Consider the following 25,643-nt stretch of genomic DNA (forward strand, 5'->3'; position numbering starts at 1 on the left):
TACTTAACCAGCTCTGTAAGTCATACATTCACTCACACAAACTCAAATATATAATGCTTGAACCAGTTTCAGGTACAAAGTATGAATTTAATAAATATTTGATTATTTGAAAGATTATTCATTATACAACCTAATTAATGGCCACCATTTTAAGTTATTTACTTTAAAATAATAAACTGGTATATGTATATATATATTATATACAAACATACATGTGTGTATATATATGTGTGTGTATATATATGTATACAATCATTCAAAATAACATCCTGTATTTAATGAGTTGCATTCACATGGTTAGGTGCATTATTTCTATATCGTCACATTACCCTTGCTGTTTATCACTGACCTTGTCACACACTGCATCAAAATAGTCCAGACTTATTTAACACAGTGACTGCTATGCAATGGAAGTTCAATCGATGTATGCAGGATAAATGTTAAATTCAGGTTTAGCATATTCCACTTTCTGAAAATTCAATGATGTTTGAATATACAAACTGCTTAGAACTATATTTTTACTCCTTTCCTATATACAAATGCATATTCATGAAGAAAAGCTACATTTTAAACGATAGGGTGACTTGTTTAGTTGCTCTGTAGACATTCTAGACTAATGTAAAGAATGTATCCATTAAACCTCTCTGGTTTTTCCTAAAAATGTGCTTTTCTCTCATGCCACCATCATATCCATAAATATTTCTGGTTGTTATATTTACCTCTTGGAATAAGCAAGTCCAAAGTACTATGGCTACCTACGGTAGTTGTCTTTGAAAAACTATCCTAGGAAATTTTATATTTCTAGCCTAACTCCTCAGTAAGTATAAACCTCTATCTAATACCAACTCAGGCTAGATTCCGTGTCCTATCCCCAATGCTTCCTTAATAGCCTGGGGACAACTCTATCATAGTACTTATTACATTGTTTCAAAATTATCTTTGTGTGTGTCCATCTTCCCTAAGCAAGCCGCTGGAGCACAGGGACTCTATTTTAGGTATTTTTGCATCTCCAGGGCCTAGCAAAGTGCTTAACACATAGTAGACACTCAAAAAATGAATGCTAAATGCTTATGTAGAAAAACAATGCACTGTTCAGAAAGGCCCATAAAGTCTCTATTTTACTCTTACTTTCTCGAGCCGCATAAATATTTTAGTAAAATGTTTGAGTTTATTTCAAAATCTGATTGACTTCCTTCAAAGTTATAGATTATATCCTTTTCATCTTTCTTAACACTTCAGGTTTAATTTGCTTTTGAGTACATTGTGATCTAGAACTAAATTATCACAGACCCACGGAGTCATCTCCAACTCAAATTTTTCCTACCCTAAGGAAAAAGTTAATGTAAATATATTTACCTATTTAAATTTTTTTCTTGAATTGGCGCTTCTTTGAGACTTTTTTCCCTATATAATTTACATAAGATAAAAGTATTGGAAACATTATAGACATTGTATAAGCCATTTTTAATGTCATGTTAACATTCTCTTACTATAATACTAAATACAGAACAAGGTGGACACGTAAACAGATATTTTTAATGATGTTAATATAAGAAACTTAATACACATATGTATTCAAAATAGCTTTTGGTGGACAGTAATTTTTTCTTTTTTTTTTTTTTACGATACGCAGGCCTCTCACTGTTGTGGCCTCTCCCGTTGTGGAGCACAGGCTCCGGACACGCAGGCTCAGCGGCCATGGCTCACGGGCCCAGCTGGGCCACGGCATGTGGGATCTTTCTGGACTGGGGCACGAACCCGTGTCCCCTGCATCGGCAGGCAGACTCTCAACCACTGCGCCACCAGGGAAGCCCTGGTGGACAGTAATTTTTAAGTGGATGGTAATTTTTAAGATGATTTTTAAGATGATTTTCTAAGATGAGATTATATCAATTGTAATGAGAAAAAAACAATAAATATTACACTAAAAAGACTATTCTGACATAAAATAGAACTAAATCTACATAGTCTATGAAAGAGACATAAGAGAATACCATTCTGTTTAGTGATGACCTAATTAACTGAAGTCTGTTAGTTTATCATTTCTATAATCTTACAGATTAAAATGGTAAAATGCATACAATATAACTAGATTATAATTTACCATTTAAAAATATCTATCTACCTGAATAACTGCTACCAGCTATTAACTTTACCCCCATTAGAAATCTTCCTTGATCTCCTTCACATTTGCATGCACATGTATACATAGGCTAGATGGGAAATGCAAATAGATCAGTAGACATGATAGCTTTCTTAAATTATATTTTGCAACCTATATGGAGATCTCCTCATGTGTATTCTCTTTGCAATTTAAATCATATATAGATAGAAAATATATTTTAATTGAATGGAAAATGTATCATTTAAAATCTTCAAGGTGTCAGTATTTTAGAAATTAATTTAATACATTTGGCTAACTTTTGTCAATGAAAAAGGTCCAGCCCCCCTCAATCTCTACAGCAAGCAGAGACCCTATCTACTTATATTAATATAGTACCCATTTAATTATTATTCCTTTAAGCTAACAAAACAACCCGAACTATTGTCTCAATTGCTATATTTCATTAATTTGTAAGCCACTTTGTGAATAATGGTTTGCTATGGATTTTTTAAAAAGTATTACTATGAGTCACAGAAGACAAAGTTAATCCTTGGGGACTATGACATATTTTTCCGTTTTCACATTTTTCACAACTTAGAAAGGCTAATGCCAAGCTAGCTTTGGGGACTTCATTTTCAGCAATAATTTTCTAGAGTGACCAACACTATGGGGAAATCTGTGCTAACTGTTAAAAAAAAAAAAAAAAAGAAGCCTACAACTGAGTTATTTGCAGTACTGTCATGCTAACATTCAACTCAATAAGACCCAAGAAATCTCAGGAGAGGACTCTGCTAATAGCTTCTTACTGACCTCCCTGTATCAGGCCCGGCTGCTGACTGGTGGCCCAGTGGTGAATACAGCAAATGAGGTGTGAAAGCACTGATTTTTTTTAAAGGCTATGATTCTGACTCGTCAAATTGAAAGGAAAAAATAAAAAAGGCAATGAGTTATATAATAGATATATATTTTTCTTGAATTTCCCCCCTTCAGACCTTCCATCATGGGAACGTAAGCATGACCTAGAATATTAATTATGCCAGGTTGAACAGAGAGCAAATGTACCATTTGTTACCCAGTCACCCTTAGCATTACATTAATATTTTGAATCATTCCATATTTCTAACAATCTATCATATCAGTTGGCTCTTTTCTTCTCAGTTTTTATTTTTCTACTGAAGTATTCTAAGGGAAAGTACTTTAAAAAATGCGGTTGACTTGAGAACAAATGGATATACTTGTTATATTTGGAGCATCTACTGCTGTATTTCATGAAGAATGTTTTTATGGTCACTTTCCACTCATACACTGACCTTTATTTTGTAATTGCCTGTGGGAAGCCATAGTCTAATTTTTTCTCTTCTCTTTGTTATTGAGGTTTACTTTTAAAACAAGTTTCTGTAAAATAAAAAGAATTTGAAATAGGACCGGGTACACATAATTCCCATAGCACGATTATTAGTGCTTCAATTTCAGATTTTATCAGATTAGAAACAGTAATCTCTCATGATTTCAAAGTAACTGCTTATTCCAGGAATGAAGAACTCTACAGGGTACGTGGGAGAATTCAAGTTTTACTTTTGTAAATGACAATTACACAGCAAACAGGAGTCACTGATTGCCACAAAAAGAAACAAAATTAAAAAATATTTTCTCATATACACATTACTATATATAAAATAGGTGAACAACGAGGAACTACTGTATAGCACAGGGAACTATACTCAATTTTTAAAAAAAAATTTTTATTGAAGTATAGTTGATTTACAATGTTGTGTTAATTTCAGGTGTACAGCAAAGTGATTCAGTTATATATATATATATATTCTTTTTCAGATTATTTTCCCTTATAAGTTATTATAAAATATTGAGTATCTTTCCCTTCAATATCTTGTAATAACCTATAATGGAAAATAATATGTATAACTGAATCACTTTGTTGTACACTTGAAACTAGCACAACATTGTAAATTTTACTAGACTTCAATTAAAAAAAAGATTTTAAAAAAGTATTTTCTTGCCCCATGAGCCAGATTTTGTGAATATCATGAGAGATGAACAATTCTAAATGGAGGGCTGTCTAAAATATGTTTGAGTTCTAAGTTTTAGTAAAAAATGCTTTTAAAATATAAGACACTAGGCAAGCGCAGGAGAGTAGTAAAGGTCTCTAATAACTAGAAAAGTGGAAGTGGGCCAGGGAACTGCGAACGAAATATTTGCTGGGGTGGGCACTGCTGAATCAACACTGACCAATGCTCTTCATCATAATTATCGGGACATACTAGTGCCAGGGGATTTATAAAAATCCCACTCAGCAAATAATTGCCCTGTCGTTAGGAGACAGAGTGTTAACACACTGTCACAGGCCAGCGTTTAGTAAGATAGTCTACATTCAATTACTCTTGCTGAGAACTAAAAGGAAACATGGTCATTTCTCAGATACAGACAACAGTCATGTTAATCCTCAGATACAGCATCCCAGAAGGAATAACAATTTCATGGAAACATTAGGGATTCACAAAGGATATATTTGGTATGGTTCTTATCTATCTAAGGCAAGAGTTGTTTTTTTTTTAAACTACAAATGCTTTTTCTCATCTTTCACTGCATTAAGAAATAAAATGTTTAAATGTCTTCAGTCAAATTATAGAGGCGGTACGTTAAATGCAGAGCCCCCAGATATAGCTGGCTTTATTAGGTTAGCAAATGATTTTTAGAAATCATTTGGATATCCTAATCATTATTATATGTTAAAATATTCTCATAAATGTTGATTAAAATGAAGAAATTTAAATAAGATACCATTCTCCATATACTAATTTAATTCAATAAATATTGAGCATCTTCTAACTTAGAAACACTTTGCTGGATCTAAGGTGGGTACAGAGATAAATAAAAAGTGATCACTACCATCAAGCCGTTCTCGGAGGGGACATGGGGAGAATGATTTTATGACTGACAATAACACAACCAGCCTGTAGTAAGTGTCCTCTAATAACTTTTTAAAAGAAGGATGCACCAAAGGTTATGGTAAAGGTATATACCCTTTAGAAAACCGTGTGGAAAAAGTATCTGAATTTGTTCTGAAGTTGGGTAGAATTTTGGCAATAATAAAAGGAAGAAAGGTAGTCCAGGGTAAGGGAAGGGTAAAATCAAAGACATATTTGTGGGAAAACATAGGCCACTGTTCAGTGAACATCACTTTGGCCAGTTTAAGCATGAAGTTATAGTCAGAAATGAGCTTGTGAAGATAAATTGAGGCCAAATTCTAGAAGGTTGCAAGATTGCACTTAATTCTACATATGATGTGGATCTGTTGATTTTCACATTCTCCTTCAGAAGGTAAAAGTCTGAAGCAGGCCCTACTGGTGCACGAAGCATATAGAAACAGACCCAGTGGAAACCTAGGCAAAAAACACAGTTGAAAGACAGAGCAAGCATCAGAACCAGACTCTGATATGGCAGGGGTATTGGAATTATCAGACCAGGAATTTAAAATAACAATGATTAATAAAATAAGGCATCTAACAGATAAAGTAGACAGCATGCAAGAATGGATGAGCAATGACAGCAGAGATATGGAAATTCTAAGTAGGAATCAAAAAGAAATGTCAGAGATCAAAAACATTGTAACAGAAATGAAGAATGCCTTTGATGGATTTATTTGTAGACCAGACATGGCTGAGGAAAGAATGTATCAACAGAAACATCCAAAATGGAAAAGCAAAGCAAAGCAAAAGAAGTCTAACAAAAATGTAACAGAATGTCCTAGAATGGCGGGACAACTACAGAAGGTCTACCATACACATAATGGGAAAACCAGAAGGAGAAGGAAGAAAGAAAAGAATAGGAGAATTATTTGAAGTAACAATGACTGAAGATTTCTCCCAAATTAATGTCAGGCACCAAATCACAGATCCAAGAAGCTCAGAGAACACCAAGCAGGATAAATGCCAAAAAACAAAACAAAGCAAAACAAAATGAAAAAAACCCTACACCTAGGTATATTGTATTCAAACTTCAAGAAATCAAAGATAAAAAATCTTGTAAGAAGCAGAGGGGATAAACACCTCACTTATAAAGAAGGAAAGATGCGAATTACATCCAACTTTTCCTCAGAAACCATACAAGCAAGATGAGAGTAGGCTGTAATATTCCACCCAGAGTGAACCCTCATATAAACTATGGACTTTGGGTGGTAATGATGTGGGAGGGGTGTAGACAGTACAGTCGTCCCTTGGCATCCTCAGGGGATTGGTTCCAAGATCCCCCCCACCAAACCCGCAGATACCAGAATCCGAGGATGATCAAATCCCTTATAGAAAATGGCGTAGTATTTGCATATAATCTTCACACACACCCCAATACTTTAAATGATCTCTAGATTACTTATAATACCTAACACAATGTAAATGCTGTGTAAGCAGTTGCCTATGCACAGCAAATTCAAGTTTTGCTTTTTCGAACTTTCTGGGTTTTTTTTTTTTCTTTGAATATTTGAATCCATGGTTGGTTGAATCCACGGATGCAGAATCTGAGGATATGGAGGACTGACTTTATATGGCAACTTCCAGCTCAAGTTTGCTGTGAACCTAACATTACTCAGAAAACAGCCTATCTTAAAAAAGTTAAACACATGTTTAACATATAACACAACAATCCCATTCCTGGGAATCGATACAAGAGAGATGAAAATATATGTCCACACAAAGACTTGCATGCAAATGTTTATAGTGGCATTATTTACAGATGCCAAAAATTGGATGTAATCCAAATGTTTATCAACAGGTTAATAAATTAACAGAATGTAGTTACCCATAGAATGGAACACTATTCAACAATAAAAAGAAATGAAATACTTACATATACTATAACATGGAAGAATCTCAAAAACATTATGCTAAATAAAAGTTAGTTGCAATACCACATATTGCATAATTCCATTTATATAAACTGTCCAGAAGAGGCAAATCTAGATAAAGAAATGTACAGAGGCATGAGGTACATGGAAATCTCTAGACCTTCCACTCCATTTTGCTGCGAACCTAAAACTACCCTAAAACAAGCTTCAAACTTATATTTAGTCCCCCTCCATCTGCTCTGCTTTGAACCCCTCTTACCCTCTACAGGGAAGCCAGAGTAATAACTACAAATAAAAAAATTGTTTGGGTCCCTAAAAAGACTATAAATGGGGACTTCCCTGGCCGTCCGGTGGTTAAGACTTCACCTTCCAATGCAGGGGGTGTGGGTTCGATCCCTGGTCCGGGGAGATAAGATCCCACATGACTCATGGCCAAAAAACCAAAACATAAAATAGAAGCAATATTGTAACAAATTCAATAAATACTTTAAAAATGGTCCACATAAAAAAAATCTTAAAAAGAAAAAGACTATAAATTGCTTTTCAATGCACCTAAGAAAACCTAACAAGTTCTTAACAAAGTCCTTTGTTCTGTTCCAATCTCATTTATTTATTTATTTATTTATTTTTTATTTTATTATTATTATTTTTTTTTTGGCGGTACGCGGGCCTCTCACTGTTGTGGCATCTCCCGTTGCGGAGCACAGGCTCCGGATGCACAGGCTCAGCGGCCATGGCTCACGGGTCCAGCCGCTCCGCGGCATGTGGGATCCTCCCGGACCGAGGCACGAACCTGAGTCCCCTGCATCGGCAGGCGGACTCTCAACCACTGCACCACCAGGGAAGCCCTCCAATCTCATTTAAGCCACTCTAACCATCCGTCACTACACACCATCCACGTTGGCTTTCTTTCATTTCCTCAAAACATGCCAGGCTCTTCCATGACTCAAATTCATCAAAAATGTTTTTTCCATCTGCTTACTTGCCTGGCCAAATGATACGCATCCTTAAAACTTCACATTAAATATCACTCATTTAGAAAGACCTTTTGTGACCCCATACACATTGTCCTACTATATTATTTCTCCCAAAGTTCCCTGTTCATTTTCTTCATGGCATTTATCACTTTAAGTTATTCACATATATGACTATTTGTTCTTTAATGTCTATCTCCCCAACTAGAATTTAAGCTCCATCAGGGTAAGAATAACGCCCATTTTCCTGACGTTTATATACTTAAGTTTGTAGTTCTCAACTCTGGCTACACAGTAAGTTCATTTGGGCAACTTGAAAACTACTATGTCCAAGCTCCACCCTAAATCAACTCAGGTGGAATCTTTGAAGCATGTGTCTAGGCATTAGCTTAGTTTTGTTTTTAAAGAAGAGCTGAGAACCCTGACTTATTACCCATCTCAATACCTGGCTCAGAATAGACAATCAATCCATGTTTATCTGAATAAGTGATATAAGACCAGAAGGCTGTAAAAGGAAGCAAAGCCTGTTTATTCAGAAGTAAGAAGAAAGACCAGTGGAAATAGAAGAATGACATGGACAGGGAGTATTTTATAGAAACAGAATCAAAAGACATGGATAATAGGTTAATCAAGATATAAGGTACACTACCAAACGTAAAATAGATAGCTAGTGGGAAGCAGCCGCATCACACGGGGAGATCAGCTCGGTGCTTTGTGACCACCTAGAGGGGTGGGGTAGGGAGGGTGCGAGGGAGACGCAAGAGGGAGGAGATATGGGGATACATGTATATGTGTAGCTGATTCACTTTGTTATAAAGCAGAAACTAACACACCATTGTAAAGCAATTATACTCCAATAAAGATGTTTAAAAAAAAGAAGAAGAAGAAGAATAGAAGGGAGTGTGGAGTTACAGAAAATCTTGCCTTTAGAACCCCAGCAAGAGTTCGCAAGAAGAGCAGTTATGTGGGAATATTCATCTCTGTTTGGGGGATGTTAGGACTGAGCTTCCCACAAAGCATTCAGGTTGAAAGGTCCAGTGTGGCGTTGTCAGAGCAGTCTGGAACTCAGGAAAGAGGTCATATCTAGCAACTGGAGCGTTTTCTGAATAAAAATGGCTGAAGGTGTGAAAATGGATGGAGTCACTGAAGGGGAGAATAGAGACTGAGGGACTTTTTTCCAAGAAGTCTTAGTGATGTGTGTATAGGAAGTGAGCGGGAGAAGGGAACCTCATGAAGTGAAGGGCAATGGAAAGAGCGAACAGCGGGGTGGTGGGGGGCAGGGCATCAGGGAGAAGGTGCTTTCATGGAGGAGGTCACCGGGGTCAGATGTCAGGGAGGGTGGAACAGCATGAGGACAGACACTGTACACCTGGAATGGTAATTAGAGGGTGACAGGTGACCTCTGCAGAAGCAGATTCTGTTCTTGTGGCAGAAATCATATAGTAATCCATTGAACGTGAGGAAGAAAAAAGAAGTGGAGGCTGGTTTGAGGCTTCCAAAATATAGCAATATCATGATGACTCAAAAAATCTTGGGACTGAAAGAACATCTTGCTTTTTTTTCCCCAGTCAGGATTTCCCTTTAACCATATTGCATTTTGAAAGAATTTCTGAGAAAGATTTCATGTAAAAGATTTTCTGGGAAGTCTTTCCCATTAAACAATTCCTTTCTCTCTTTATCTGTAAATGTCAGGTCAGTCTTTTAGTGATCCCTGCAAGAACTGGATGCAAGTGGCTTGTTTTCCCACTTAGGTAATTTCTCTAGACCTTCTCCTTTCCCCAATCTGCAGTAAACCTCATCTACCCACCACCAGTGTGGCTTCCTTTACCTTCTCTTTTGTCTGCTACCTTAGCAGTCTCTCCAGCTTTGGCTTTGCTTTCTGTCTTTCCATTTGAGTCACAGCCTTGATAGTTTATAAATAATTATAAAATACTGAAATTAGCGTTGACATGGAGAGATAGCCATCCTGAGAGTAGACCATTTTGTGGGCATAAGATGTCTGGTGTTTGAGCCGGATCATGAAAGAGGAGAAGGGATTTGTTTGGTGTGTAAAGTGAGGAAAGACATCCCCAGAAAACAACAAGACGATGTACAAAGGAACAGAAACTTAAATAACTTTGATATTTAAAAAAACTGTATATGCACTCATATGATAAAGTAAACAAGATACACAAGAATTATCAAAGAAAAGTGAGAAGAAATGACTAAAGAGTGGGAGGAAAAGCTGACCGTAGTGTCACTAAGGCCAAAGAAGGTTACAAGATCACTGGTGTGGTGAGCAGTGTGCAGACCTCTGAGAGGTCACATGAATTTATAATTCGGAGATTCCTGGGTGACCCAATCAAGAGTTATTCTCAGTAGAGCAGTGGAAGTGGAAACTCCATTCACAGTGATCTGAAAACTCCCTATTGTGGTTCCTCCGATATACAATTTCCATACATTCTGAACTGGCTCATTATACACACAAAGGAAGCCTGCATCCCCTAAGGAAAATAGAAGAAACATAGTGAAGGATGTTTTTATGACCACCATCCCCCTAGAAACCTTCCATTATAAACCTTTTTTTCTACTCCCTCTGGAAACCTAGTGCTTTCCCTTGCTTGGTTCTTCTACAGATGATTTGATTTGAAAATGATTCCATAGTTTGGGTTTAAAAGATGACTTCCAAGACAATTAGTTGCTAAAAGAAAAATACTTGGCATTATAGAAACAGGCAAGTAAATGAAAATTTTCTTTTGTTAAAGAAAATGTACCAGTGGCATGGAGCATTTGTCACACTTTACTCCCAGGGTTCTATGGGGCTCTGCAAAAAACTGCTATCCCACGAGTCTTTGAAGAAGGATTTTTTTAAGCAAACAAGAGAAAGTCATTTTAAGTTGTATCGAAGTATAGGACTGACTGCCTCGTGGGCATGGAATGCTAAGTTGCCTTAATCTGGTTGGCTACAGTCTTGTGTCCATATCCTAAAGACCATCACATTTTCAGATCATTGCGCTCTAGCGTAGTCTTGTTCTGAAGACCTGTGGCTTCTTGTATGGAAACTATTAATTAGTACCTATTAGGTACAGATTATACCTGCCACTTTGTGACAACTGAACTGGGTGATTAGGACTTTTTTACTTTTCTGTATGTTATCCCCAATAAAATTTTTAACTTTTTTAAGTTATCTTTTTTGCTTTCCTATTTTGCTCTGGTCTCCTCGATGGTGGAGAGCCTGGAAAATCCCATCCAATATGCTTTACAACCCTACTATCTTTTTCTTTTTTTTTTTGCGCTACGCGGGCCTCTCACTGTTGTGGCCTCTCCCATTGCAGAGCACAGGCTCCAGACGCACAGGCTCAGCAGCCATGGCTCACGGGCCCAGCCACTCCGCGGCATGTGGGATCTTCCCGGACCAGGGCACGAACCCGTGTCCCCTGCATCGGCAGGCGGACTCTCAACCACTGTGCCACCAGGGAAGCCCAGCCTTACTATCTTTTATTACTACTTAAACTGTAAGCCCCTCCAGTGGTAACATAATTTGGCCACAAAATAATTAGCAGAAAAGTAATTTTTTCAAAAGAAGTTGGCCAATTCATATTTTGATGAAAAAAAAAAATTATCTGGTCTAAAACGAATAATAGTCTAGTCTCTACTTTTTTGGGTGTACTACTGAGTTGTTTTACAAGTTTGTATGTGATTTTTTTTTCAAGATTTGAGGAAATAGTACTGCCCTTGTACTTTTTAATCCATAATTCACTTCCAGTCTATAATATCACTGTGTTAACTGAAATAAAAACATAAGCACAACAACTTAAATTTCCCCATAATGGGAGATAGCTGGATCAAGCAACTATCTGTCTATTTGTTTTTTGGTCAAATTGATTATGCCCAGATAAATTTCTGCTAAATTAATCTCAGCTCTCCTTTACATTTTCTGGTATACTCATCCTCAAAACGCTGTTACTTTCCCCAACACTCCTGATGCCCTTGCCTATAATTCTTTCTGCCTTGCCCTGTGGATCCCGTCTCCGGTCTATGCCAACCCACTTCCCTATGCCCTCAAGCTTTTCAATAAATACATTCTCTACCTTTTTTATTACAATTGAAGCTGCCTTCTCCTCGAGAGCACCACTTCCTTTGCTGCCTTACTGAGCAAAACATTTCAGTATTTCCCTGTATCACAGTGACCAGGGAGAGATTTGCATCATCTCATTTCTCCAATGTCACTTTCAAACCACTGTCAAATCTACCTTCTTGCAGTCTGAATATCTCTTTTTTGTCCCTCCTTATGTCCCAGACTTGCTGGTCATTCTCCCCATATTTATGATAGCCTTTGGCACGGGGTTCAGGCTTCCCTTTGACTATGCGTTCTGGCATAATTTTAGGTGATTTCATATACAGATGGGCAACCATCCCAATAGTTTGTCTTCACAGTTCTTTGACTCCTTCACCTTCACTGACCTTCACCCTTACACAATGTTAGCCACACCCTACAAAAACCTGTCGTCCAGACCTGCTCTGTGTTAATAATTCAGTAAGCTTAGACACCAATATCTCACTCTCTTAACTTTCTAGTCTACTAGTTCTCACATTCTTATTTTTACTGACCATAAGATTGATTCCCTAAAGATCTCAAGTCCAGGGATCCCTCAAGTTTTTCCTAATCTATTGTCTCCTTTTTGCCCTCACTTTTTCTCCTACTAATATGAGTCCCATGGTTGATTATTTTAATGACTCAAGTCCCTAACATCCACCATCCTGTCACATCTACATGGCCATGCCCCAAACCAGAATCCATTCAACTGCACCATATAACTTAGTGGTTAATTAGTTAAATCTGAATTCCCAACTCTACCTCTATTTCCTCTGTGATCTTAGCCTACATTACTTAACCCCACAGCAACATGGGTATGTCCTCTGAAATGACAGAACTATCTCATTGGGTCATGTATAAGTTTAAACACATGAATACAGCTCAAGCACTTTGAACCGTGCCTAATACAAAGAACGCACTCAATAAATGCTAATTTTTTTTAAAGAGGTAGTATCATGTACTCATTGTGACTATGAGTTCTGGTCTAGACCATCACATACTAACACTGACCTTGGGTCCTTCCTGAATCTCTCTGTGAAGCATCAATGAATTGGGGATAACAGTCTCCCTTATAGGGTGGTATATGAGAATTAAGAGAGGTAATTCATGTGAGGGAAGCAGAAGAACACTTGGGTCACTCCAATGAATGTTAGCTCTTGTTACCATTATTCTGCATGCTTACGAGCTCAGGCTACTGCTAACTGCTGGAATAAATCATATAACCAGGCAGGCTGGAGATACTACATATTTGTGGACTTCAAATCTACCTAATCCCTCCGAGCCCCTAAACAGCACTCTGCCTATGCTTCTTCTCAGGTTTATTTTAGAAGATCAGTCAGGATACTGATGTCCTCAGACAGTAATTACTTCAACCTCCAACCATTGCTATACAAGTATCCATATACAATCCTACACTTGTTTTTTTTTTTTTTTTTTTTTTTTTTTGCGGTACGCGGGCCTCTTACTGTTGTGGCCTCTCCCGTTGCAGAGCACAGGCTCCGGACGCGCAGGCTCAGTGGCCATGGCTCACGGGCCCAGCCGCTCCGCAGCATGTGGGATCCTCCCGGACCAGGGGCACGAACCCGTGACCCTGCATCGGCAGGTGGACTCTCAACCACTGCGCCACCAGGGAAGCCTCCTACACTTGTTTTATTCCTTCCTGACTTATGAGGCAAAATTCTCCTTCCGTCTCTTTCAGGCTACAACTTTACGCTCATCATCACATCCTCTCCCACCTTTTCCAGGTCCACACTTATTTAGTTATTTCATCTCTCCTGTCCTTTCAAGCTTTCTGCTGCAAGTCGTTCTTCTGTGAACAGGTACGAGTTTCTACTTTTATGAAAACCTTCCTCTAACCCTGCTTCCTCATCAAGCCTATAGATCTAATCAGCGGGAGGACGTATTTCCTATTCCTCATGTTTCCATTGGCCTCTCTCCACCCTTCACTGTATCAAGGAACAAGGAGTGAGTTCTCAGTTTGGCACATCAGCAAAGGAGCTGGTCCAGCCTAGTTTAGCCCCTTCCTCCCATTTCTTGAAAGTCAGCCCGTCATTGGGAAAGCAAATATCCTTTACTTCCACTTGCTTTAAGATTCACAAGGATGGACTCAGTTTTCCTGCTTTGCTTATGACGGGGAAGAAGATGTAATTATAAAATTAAGTAGAAGCAAGTTTATTATTGCTTCAGATGCAAACTCCCAATACAGCTCTCATTGCTAATAAAACGAATACTATTGATCTCCATCTATCTTTCTCTCAACTTGTTCTGAACTCGGGCAGGGAAAAGTGGGTTTAGGTATTGTGCTCTTCATCACCTCTCCCTTCCCAACCAACTTTCCGCCCTGACTATTCCGGAACGGTGCTTTGGCAAACATCGTGCCTCACTTTTGCCATTAACTATATTGACATCTCAGATAGTGTTGAGCATACCAATAAATAAATCTTCAGTCTTATCATTTGGGACATAACAAGCCCACTTCTTTCACTGACAAGAGCATTCATTAATTGAAAGAAACATTACTAGTTAGATCAAGAGTGAGCTGTCAAAGATATTTGTGTTCTTACAGCTGTCTCTTGATCTCAAATAATATGATCACAAGACAATGTGTAACTCCGTGTTGGACAGGATTCTGTTGTTTCAAAATTTCAGCTGATGCCTCAAAGGTGAAAATACTTAATAGATGACAAGTACCCAGCCTTACCCCTCTCTTTTCCTAACAAGGAGAACACATTGCCTAAAAGTTGCCCAGAAGTGCCCATGAAGGCTTGCTTGCCTTCCTGTGAGAGGTCTTGCATATTAGACTTACGCCTTCTACCTCCTGATGTTTAAAGGAACTGATTAGCTAATTCACACAGGGATTAAAGGCTAATGATGCTGAATATGTTGTCTACTAGATACCTTCAAATAAGCAGAACTTTAAAGATATGATTTCAGCCATCATCCAGGAAAATATTCTTGAGATAGGACCTTTCTCAGGCCCCTTCAAACCATACCATAAAGAGAAAGCATGGTTTCGAAGACAGCCAGATCTGAGTTTGAATTTCAGCTCCACCCTATCTACCTGTATAACCTGGTTTGATTTGGAACATAAGGAGCCTTTAAAATTGTTAGCTTCCCCTATGCCTTTTCATTGTATATAAGATTTTCCCTTTTAAAAACAACATCAAATATATTTTAGCAATATAGAGATCAGTTACTAAAAATTATTATAGCTTTAAAAATTGTTTTTTAATAGTTTTTTAATGCAAAGAAGAACTAGTAAATAACTGAGATTGGAATAAAAGCTTCCTTTCTTATTTTGAATCTAAAATTACTACAAATCAGAATCAGGACATGTGTATATACCATTCATTTATTAGTCAATTGATATTACTTATGAGCTTACTTTGGTACTAGAGATATTAAAACGACATGATTACTTTCTTTTATGAATTCACCTACATTAGGCCGAAGTAGATGTAACCATAATACCAATGGTAAATATTATATTAAAACATAGAGGGAGAAAAAAGGGAACAACTCTGCCTTGGAAGGTCAGGGAAAGCTCAACAATAATTTTAGCATTCTGAGAATAGTTGACAGAGAAGTTGATTTTGGTATGGCTACATAATTAAGAATACAGGTAAGATAAATTGAATCATTTTAATGTTGTGAGTTCAAGAGTAATACAGATGATCATAAGTTAACTTATGTACATAAAGCATAAATATAAATAATTAATAGGAGTACAACAAAATTATATTATCCTAATGATTACAGTTTATTTCAATGAGATATTAGAACTGAAATTATATGCATATGTATATATACATGGTTTAATTTAAAAGTAAATGGAAAATAAAGCCAAATAAATTTAAGAAAAAAAAATTGAAATTCAACTCATTAAGGAGACTAACAAACTAAGCATCTTGAAAACATAATTTTTCTCTAAACTAAGGAAGATTATATCCTTTTGGTAAATCTTTCTTTTCAGTACAATAATAGCTGTTAAGACGTGCAGCTTATTTATTTTAGGTCCAAGAGATATTCAAAGATTAAGATTTAAACATAAATTCTTTCCCTTTCCTCTCTTCTCCACACCTTCCTTCCATTTTCTCACCCTTTATTTTACTGTCTGTTGTGATACTGTGTGGATAACATAACTCAGTTTTGACTGAAATACTTCCAACTGTCAAAAGATACAGTAGATAGAAATGGCAATTGACAAGACTATTAGTTACACAGAAAACTTGCCACTTCATACTAAAATACTTAAAATCATGCTTGTCACACTGAAATGAAAGTAATTTTATATATATTTTAAAATTAAGAATTGTAATTCCTCTTTTGTTGTTTCTTTTGTGACTATAATAAATACATAAAATATTGAGGAAAATTTCTATGTCGTTTAAAATATTTATCTAATTTACATTGCATAAAATCTTAAGGTTATAGATGATTTCTTGTGTTGGGACTATACATTAAATTAAACTCAAAAGTTAGGAAATACTCATGCTCTTAATAGTGGTCTTAATGACCAAATCAGCTGCATTAGACAATGATTCAGTATCTTAACCACTGACTTAGTTAAGAGTTCATTTTAAGGAAACATTTGAAAGTATAATTGCTCTCCCTATGTCCCTAGTTTTAATACTAAGTGTGTTTGATTATAGGATGCAAGGGTTGGGAAAAGAGGTATAGAGGAAGACTAAAGGAGGAAAGAGAAGGGAAGAAAGGAGATGAATTATATCAAAGCCTGAGAGTTTAAAATCTGGCCACCAGTTACTCAGTTGAAAGATTTCTGAAGTTTTCCAATCCACAAGAGTGAATTAAATATCAAGGATATAGAGAGAGCAGGGCTTATCTATATAAAGTTATTCTTCTCAGCTCACAGAAGAGCTAGGATGAACCATGAGCTGACAAACTCCACCTCTTCATAGTGCATCAGTTATAATAGCATCTAACTTAGAATTGGTCTCAATCTAAAGTATTTCTGAAATGTTCTGAAAACCGATAAGTAATCATAATAATAGGAATAAATCTTTAAATCTACAAAGTATTATATTACAGACCCAATTATTTCATCAGATCTAGTTAGAGCAATGGTATAACTTCCTTGTATTTCTAGGCTTTGGATTTCATTATATTATTAATAAAATTACTGATATCAAAAGGAACCCCTCAAAACTCTATCTTCTCTAATCAATGAAGAAATTGATAGGATTGATTGCAATTAACTTACCAGCAACATTAACGTATACAAAACCAATAGAAATAAGTATGTAGTAGTTAGCTGTCAATTATTTTTGTGTAAAATGTTTATATACAATGCAATTTAAAATATTTAAATGGAGGAACATTTTACATTGAGGTAGGAAATGGGAACTACTTTTGTTATACATTTTACTCTAATTCTTTTCTGACTTCAGTTTTTTCTATTAAAACTGTATTGAATACCATTTTAAAGTAAAAAATATACATATATATGTTTATGTTGTATATATAGTCATCTATAATATATATCTATATATGCATATAAAATTACTGGAAGAACATACACCAAATTTTTAACAGTGGTTATCTTTTGGATGGTCCAATATGAACAAATATTTCCTTCTGTGTTTATCTCTGTATTACCAGTTTTTGGTACTAAATACATTTTGTTTGTAATTAGAGAACAGTCCCAACATAACTTAAATGTTATTTTTAAAAAACTATATTGGAAATTTTACACAAGGCTGCATTTGTGTGTTTATATACATACATATACATATAAACACATACATGTACATATGTGTATGTATATATAGGTTATTTTTTAATACCTAATGAGAACAAACTCTACTTCATACCCTAATACATTAAAAATTTACCCAGTCTACTGTATGGAAGTAAACTGACCCTGAGTTTATAAAATAAACTGTAAAAGAAATAAGAGAGAGAGAACTAAAGAAAACCAAGTGCTTCAGTTTTAAAGATAGGACTGAAATAATAAGGTTTATTTAAATGTCTGAATGCTGGATTTGGTATCTGATAAGCAGATGATTATTTAGAGCACATTAAAATAAAAGTTAAAACTTATCTGAGCAAATTTAACCAGAGCAGCAGGGTTTGCACATAGTACAAAAATGTAGTCCAACCAGAGGTGAAATAACAGTGAAATTGATGAACTGTAACCTCTGGGCCCCTCATTTTGGTAGGCCCTTTCCAAGACACAGGGAGGGACCCTGGCAATGTGCTCACGTGGCTGTTTTTTTTGTAAAATTTGCAAAAGTAAGATATCATTTATATTTTTTTATTTTTTTTTATTAGTTTCTGCTTTATAACAAAGTGAATCAGTCATACATATACATCTGTTCCCACATCCCTTCCCTCCCTCCCACCCTCCCTATCCCACCCCTCCAGGCGGTCACAAAGCACCGAGCTGATCTCCCTGTGCTCTGCGGCTGCTTCCCGCTATCTATCTACCTTACGTTTGGTAGTGTATATATGTCCATGCCTCTCTTTCGCTTTGTCACAGCTTACCCTTTCCCCTCCCCATATCCTCAAGTCCATTCTCAAGTAGGTCTGTGTCTTTATTCCCGTTTTACCCCTAGGTTCTTCATGACATTTTTTTTTTAATTCCATATATATGTGTTAGCATACGGTATTTGTCTTTCTCTTTCTGACTTACTTCACTCTGTATGACAGACTCTAGGTCTATCCACCTCATTACAAATAGCTCAGTTTCGTTTCTTTTTATGGCTGAGTAATATTCCATTGTATATATGTGCCACATCTTCTTTATCCATTCATCCGATGATGGACACTTAGGTTGTTTCCAGCTCCGGGCTATTGTGAATAGAGCTGCAATGAACATTTTGGTACATGTCTCTTTTTGAATTATGGTTTTCTCAGGGTATATGCCTAGTAGTGGGATTGCTGGGTCATATGGTAGTTCTATTTGTAGTTTTTTAAGGAACCTCCATACTGTTCTCCATAGTGGCTGTACCAATTCACATTCCCACCAGCAGTGCAAGAGTGTTCCCTTTTCTCCACACCCTCTCCAACATTTATTGTTTCTAGATTTCTTGATGATGGCCATTCTGACTGGTGTGAGATGATATCTCATTGTAGTTTTGATTTGCATTTCTCTAATGATTAATGATGTTGAGCATTCTTTCATGTGTTTGTTGGCAGTCTGTATATCTTCTTTGGAGAAATGCCTATTTAAGTCTTCTGCCCATTTTTGGATTGGGTTGTTTGTTTTTTTGCTATTGAGCTGCATGAGCTGTTTATAAATTTTGGAGATTAATCCTTTGTCAGTTGCTTCATTTGCAAATATTTTCTCCCATTCTGAGGGTTGTCTTTTGGTCTTGTTTGTGGTTTCCTTTGCTGTGCAAAAGCTTTGAAGTTTCATTAGGTCCCATTTGTTTATCTTTGTTTTTAGTTCCATTTCTCTAGGAGGTGGGTCCAAAAGGATCTTGCTGTGATTTATGTCATAGAGTGTTCTGCCTATGTTTTCCTCTAAGAGTTTGATAGTTTCTGGCCTTACATTTAGGTCTTTAATCCATTTTGAGCTTATTTTTGTGTATGGTGCTAGGGAATGATCTAATCTCATACTTTTACATGTCCCTGTCCAGTTTTCCCAGCACCACTTATTGAAGATAAGATATCATTTAATTCCACTCTTTCTCTATACTGACTTATCCTCTGTCACACCTGGGTTGGGTGGTATGAGAGTGGCTGTGGACATGTTGCGGATCAAGCTAGGAAGAAGCAGAGGTGGTTATATATTTAATTTTAGTTGGATATATTTACGTACAGATTTATATATACATTTATAGATTTTTTTCTGGTACTTCCAAGTATACTTAAAATGTGTTAGCAATTCCAATGTAGGAATAACTTCCAGGAAAATTCCTGCACCCACTGTGCAGACTCTCCAGGAGTTACCAATAAAGGTGCAGATCTAGAGCCTGCATTGCAATACAAACATCCTAAGGGGTGTGGCTCTGGAAGTATGTGGGTAGTGGAAGAGAAACAGAGTTTGAGAGAGGGTGCAAACTGCCAGGATCTGGACTATGGAAAATCATTCCAAACTTCACATGTGTAAATTATAAATGGAGAATTTGATTCTCATCATTTCCATTACAAAATGGAAGCTCTCCCCTTTCAAAAATGAACTCAATAATGCAGCATAAGCAAATAGAAATACATCATTTAACTTCTTATAGTAATGAGAAATTTAGATCAACATTCCTAGAGAAAAGAGTGAATAAAATTTCCATTCTCACTCCAGAAAATATAACAAAATTATTGTCAAATAAAGAAGCGATCAGAGAGTATGAAGCCAAAATATGGAGAACACATATTATAGAGCAGTCGGGCAGTCAATAAAACTACTGTTGTGTTTTTCTATTTTGACTTCTGGTATTTTTAGACATAAACATTTGAAATGTGTTTTAAATGATTTTTTTTATACAGCAGGTTCTTATTAGTTATCTATTTTATACATATTAGTGTATATATGTCAATCCCAAACTTGCAATTCATCCCACCACCACCGCTTTCCCCCCTTGGTGTCCATAGGTTTGGTCTCTATATCTGTGTCTCTATTTCTGCCCTGCAAACTGGTTCATCTGTACCATTTCTCTAGGTTCCACCTATATGCATTAATATATGATATTTGTTTTGCTCTTTCTGACTTACTTCACTCTGTATGACAGTCTCCAGATCCATCCACGTCTCTACAAATGACCCAATTTCATTCCCTTTTATGGCTGAGTAATATTCCATTGTATATATGTACCACATCTTCTTTATCTATTCATCTGTCGATGGGCATTTAGGTTGCTTCCATGACCTGGCTATTGTAAATAGTGCTACAATGAACATTGCGGTGTATGTGTCTTTTTTAATTATGGTCTTCTCTGGGTATATGCCCAGTAGTGGGATTGCTGGGTCATATGGTAATTCTATTTTTAGTTGTTTAAGGAACCTCCATACTGTTCTCCATAGTGGCTGTATCAATTTACATTCCCAGCAACAGTGCAAGAGGTTTCCCTTTTCTCCACGCCTTCTCCAGCATTTGTTGTTTGTAGATTTTCTGATGATGCCCAGTCTAACTGGTGTGAGATGATACCTCATTGTAGTTTTGATTTGCATTTCTCTAATATTAGTGATGTTGAGCAACTTTTCACATGCTTCTTGGCCATCTGTATGTCTTCTTTGGAGAAATGTCTATTTAGGTCTTCTGACCATTTTTGGATTGGGTTTTTTGTTTTTCTAATATTGAGCTGCATGAGCTGTTTATATATTTTGGAGATTAATCCTTTCATTTGCAAATATTTTCTCCCATTTTGAGGGTTGTCTTTTCATCTTGTTTGTAGTTTCCTTTGCTTTGCAAAAGCTTTGAAGTTTCATTAGGTCCATTTGTTTACTTTTGTTTTTATTTCCATTTATCTAGGAGGTGGGTCAACAAGGATCTTGCTGTGATTTATTTCAAAGAGTGTTCTTCCTATGTTTTCCTCTAAGAGTTTTACAGTGTCTGGCCTTACATTTAGGTCTCTAATCCATTTTGAGTTTATTTTTGTGTATGGTGTTAGGCAGTATTCTAATTTCATTCTTTTACATGTAGCTGTCCAGTTTTCCCAGCGCCACTTATTGAAGAGATTGTCTTTTCTCCATTGTATATCCTTGTCTCTTTTGTCATAGATTAGTTGACCATAGGTGCATGGGTTTATCTCTGGGCATTCTATCCAGTTCCATTGATCTGTATTTCTGTTTTTGTGCCAGTACCATATTGTCTTGATTACTGTGGCTTTGTAGTATAGTGTGAAGTCAGGGAGTCTGATTCCTCCAGCTCCATTTTTTCCCCTCAAGACTGCTTTGGCTATTGGGGGTCTTTTGTGTCTCCATACAAATTTTAAGATTTTTTGTTCTAGTTCTGTAAAAACTGCCACTGGTAATCTGATAGGGATTGCATTGAATCTGTAGATTCCTTTGGGTAGTATAGTCATTTTCACAATCTTGATTCTTCCAATCCAAGAACATGGTATATCTCTCCATCTGTTTGTGTCATCTTTGATTTCTTTCATCAGTGTCTTATAGTTTTCTGAGTGCAGGTCTTTTACCTCCTTAGGTAGGTTTATTCCTAGGTATTTTATTGTTTTTGTTGCAATAGTAAATGGGATTGTTTCCTTAATTTCTGTTTCTGATCTTTCGTTGTTAGTGTATAGGAATGCAAGAGATTTCTGTGCATTAATTCTGTATCCTGCAACTTTACCAAGTTCATTGATTAGCTATAGTAGTTTTCTGGTAGCATCTTTAGGATTCTCTATGTATAGTATCATGTCATCTGCAGTAACAGTTTTACTTCTTCTCTTCCAATTTGTATTACTTTTATTTCTTTTTCTTCTCTGATTGCTGTGGCTAGGACTCCCAAAACTATGTTGAATAATAGTGGTGAGAGTGGACATCCTTGTCTCGTTCCTGATCTTAGAGGAAATGCTTTCAGTTTTTCACCACTGAGATTGATGTTTGTTGTGGGTTTGTCATATATGGCCTTTATTATGTTGAGGTAGGTTCCCTCTATGCCCATTTTCTGGAGAGTTTTTATCATAAATGGGTGTTGAATTTTGTCAAAAGCTTCTTCTGCATCTATTGAGATGATCATATGGTTTTTATTCTTCAATTTGTTAATATGGTGTATCACATTGATTGATTTGCATATATTGTAGAATTCTTGCATCACTGAGATAAATCCCACTTGATCATGGTGTATGATCCTTTTAATGTGTTGTTGGATTCTGTTTGCTAGTATTTTGTTCAGGATTTTTGCATCTATATTTATCAGTGATATTGGTCTGTAATTTTCTTTTTTTTGTAGTCTCTTTGGTTTTGGCATCAGGGTGATGGTGGCCTCATACAATGAGTTTGGCAGTCTTCCTTCCTCTGCAATTTTTTGGAAGAGTTTGAGAAGGATGGGTGTTAGCTCTTCTCTAAATGTTTGATAGAATTCCCCTGTGAAGCCATCTGGTCCTGGACTTTTGTTTGTTGGAAGATTTTAAATCACAGTTTCAATTTCAGTGCTTGTGATTGGTCTGTTCATATTTTCTATTTCTTCCTGATTCAGTCTTGGAAGGTTGTGCTTTTCTAAGAATTTGTCCATTCCTTCTAGGTTGTCCATTTTATTTTTTTGGCATAGAATTGTTTGTAGTAGTCTTTTATGATGCTTTGTATTTCTGTGGTGTCTGTTGTAACTTCTCCTTTTTCACTTCTAATTTTATTCATTTGAGTCTTCTCCCTCTTTTTCTTGATGAGTCTGGCTAAAGGTTTATCAATTTGTTTATCTTCTCAAAGACCTAGCTGTTAGTTTTATTGACCTTTGCTATTGTTTTCTTTGTTTCTATTTCATTTATTTCTGCTCTGATCTTTATGATTTCTTTCCTTCTACTAACTTTGGGTTTTGTTTGTTCTTCTTCCTCTAATTCCTTTAGGTGTAAGGTTAGATGGTTTATTTGAGATTTTTCTTGTTTCTTGAGGTAGGCTTGTATTGCTAGAAACTTCCCTCTTAGAACTGCTTTTGCTGCATCCCATAGGTTTTGAATCATTGTGTTTTCATTGTCATTTGTCTCTAGGTATGTTTTGATTTCCTCTTTGATTTCTTCAGTGACCTGTTGGTTATTTAGTAATGTATAGTTTAGCCTCCATGTGTTTGTGTTTTTTACATATTTTTCCAGGTAATTGATTTCTAATCTCATAGCATTGCAGTTGGAAAAGATTCTTGATATGATTTCAATTTTCTTAAATTTACCAAGGCTTGATTTGTGACTCAGGATGTGATCTATCCTGGAGAATATTCTGTGCACATGTTGAAAAGAAAGTGTAATCTGCTGTTTTTGGGTGAAGTGTCATATAAATATCTATTAAATCTGTCTGGTCTATTGTGTCATTTAAAGCTTGTGTTTCCTTATTAATTTTCTGTCTGGATGATCTGTCCACTGGTGTAAGTGAGGTGGTATAATCCTCCACTACTACTGTGTTACTGTTGATTTCCTCTTTTATTTCTGTTATCAGTTGCCTTATGTATTGAGGTGCTCCTATGTTGGGTGCATATATATTTATAATTGTTTTATCTTCTTCTTCGATTGATCCTTTGATCATTATGTAGTGTTCTTCCTTGTCTCTTGTAACATTCTTTATTTTAAAGTCTATTTTATCTGATATGAGTACTGCTACTTCAGCTTTATTTTGTTTTCCATTTGCATGGAATATGTTTTTCCATCCCCTCACTTTCAGTCTATATGTGTCTCTAGGTCTGCAGTGGGTCTCTTGTAGACAGCATATATATGGGTCTTGTTTTTGTATTCATTCAGCGAGCCTGTGTCTTTTTTTGTTTTTTTTTTTTTGCGGTACGCGGGCCTCTCACTGTTGTGGCCTTTCCCATTGCGGAGTACAGGCTCCGGACGCGCAGGCTCAGAGGTCATGGCTCATAGGGCCAGCCGCCCCGTAGCATGCGGGATCTTCCCAGACCAGGGCACGAACCCGTGTCCCCTGCATTGGCAGGCAGACTCCCAACCACTGCGCCACCAGGGAAGCCCGAGCCTGTGTCTTTTGGTTGGCACATTTAATCTATTCACATTTAAGGTAATTATCAATATGTATATTCCTATGACCATTTTCTTAATTGTTTTTGGTTTGTTTTTGTAGGTCCTTTTCTTCTCTTGTGTTTCCCACTTAGAGAAGTTCCTTTAGCACTTGTTGCAGAGCTGGTTTGGTGGTGCTGAATTCTCTTAGCTTTTGCTTGTCTGTAAAGCTTTTGATTTCTCCATCCAATCTGAATGAGATACTTGCTGGGTAGGGTAATCTTGGTTTTAGGTTTTTCCCTTTCATCACTTTAAATATGTCATGCCACTACCTTGTGGCTTGTAGAGTCTCTGCTGAGAAATCAGCTGTTAACCTTATGGGAGTTCCTTTGTATGTTATTTGTCATTTTTCCCTTGTTGCTTTCAATAATTTTTTTGTCTTTAATTTTTGTCAGTTTGATGACTATGTGTCTTGGCATATTTCTCCTTGGGTTTATCCTGCCTGGGACTCTCTGCGCTTCCTGGACTTGGGTGGCCATTTCCTTTCGCATGTTAGGGAAGTTTTCAACTATTATCTCTGCAAATATTTTCTCAGGTACTTTCCTCTCTCTCTTCTCCTTCTGGGACCCCCATAATGTGAATGATGTTGCATTTAATGTTGTCCTGGAGGTCTCTTAGGCTGTCTTCATTTCTTTTCATTCTTTTTTCTTTATTCTGTTTGTGGCAGTGAATTCCACCATTCTTTCTTCCAGGTCACTTATCCGTTCTTCTGCCTCAGTTATTCTGCTATTGATTCCTTCTAGTGTAGTTTTCATTTCAGTTATTGTACTGTTCATCTCTGTTTGTTCGTTCTTTAATTCTTCTAGGTGTTTGTTCTGTAATTCTTCTACGTCTTTGTTAAATATTTCTTGCATCTTTTCGATCTTTGCCTCCATTCTTTTTCCGAGGCCCTGGATCATCTTCACTATCATTATTCAGAATTATTTTTCTGTAAGGTTGCCTTTCTCCACTTCATTTCGTTGTTTTTCTGGGGTTTTATCTTGTTCCTTCATCTAGTACTTAGTCCTCTACCTTTTCATTTTGT

At 36.5% G+C, this 25,643-nt stretch overlaps 1 protein-coding gene across 1 annotated transcript in view; it reads right to left on the bottom strand.

The window, feature by feature from the left end:
* Nucleotides 1-25,643, bottom strand: part of SPATA17 (spermatogenesis associated 17) — a gene marked incomplete at both ends in the record, with an annotated part of 181,017 nt that overhangs the window by 70,600 nt on the left and 84,774 nt on the right. The gene's annotated exons all lie outside the window — the stretch shown is intronic.

Source organism: Hyperoodon ampullatus (assembly GCF_949752795.1).
Source record: "Hyperoodon ampullatus genome assembly, chromosome: 2".
Classification (NCBI taxonomy): Eukaryota; Metazoa; Chordata; class Mammalia; order Artiodactyla; family Ziphiidae; genus Hyperoodon; species Hyperoodon ampullatus.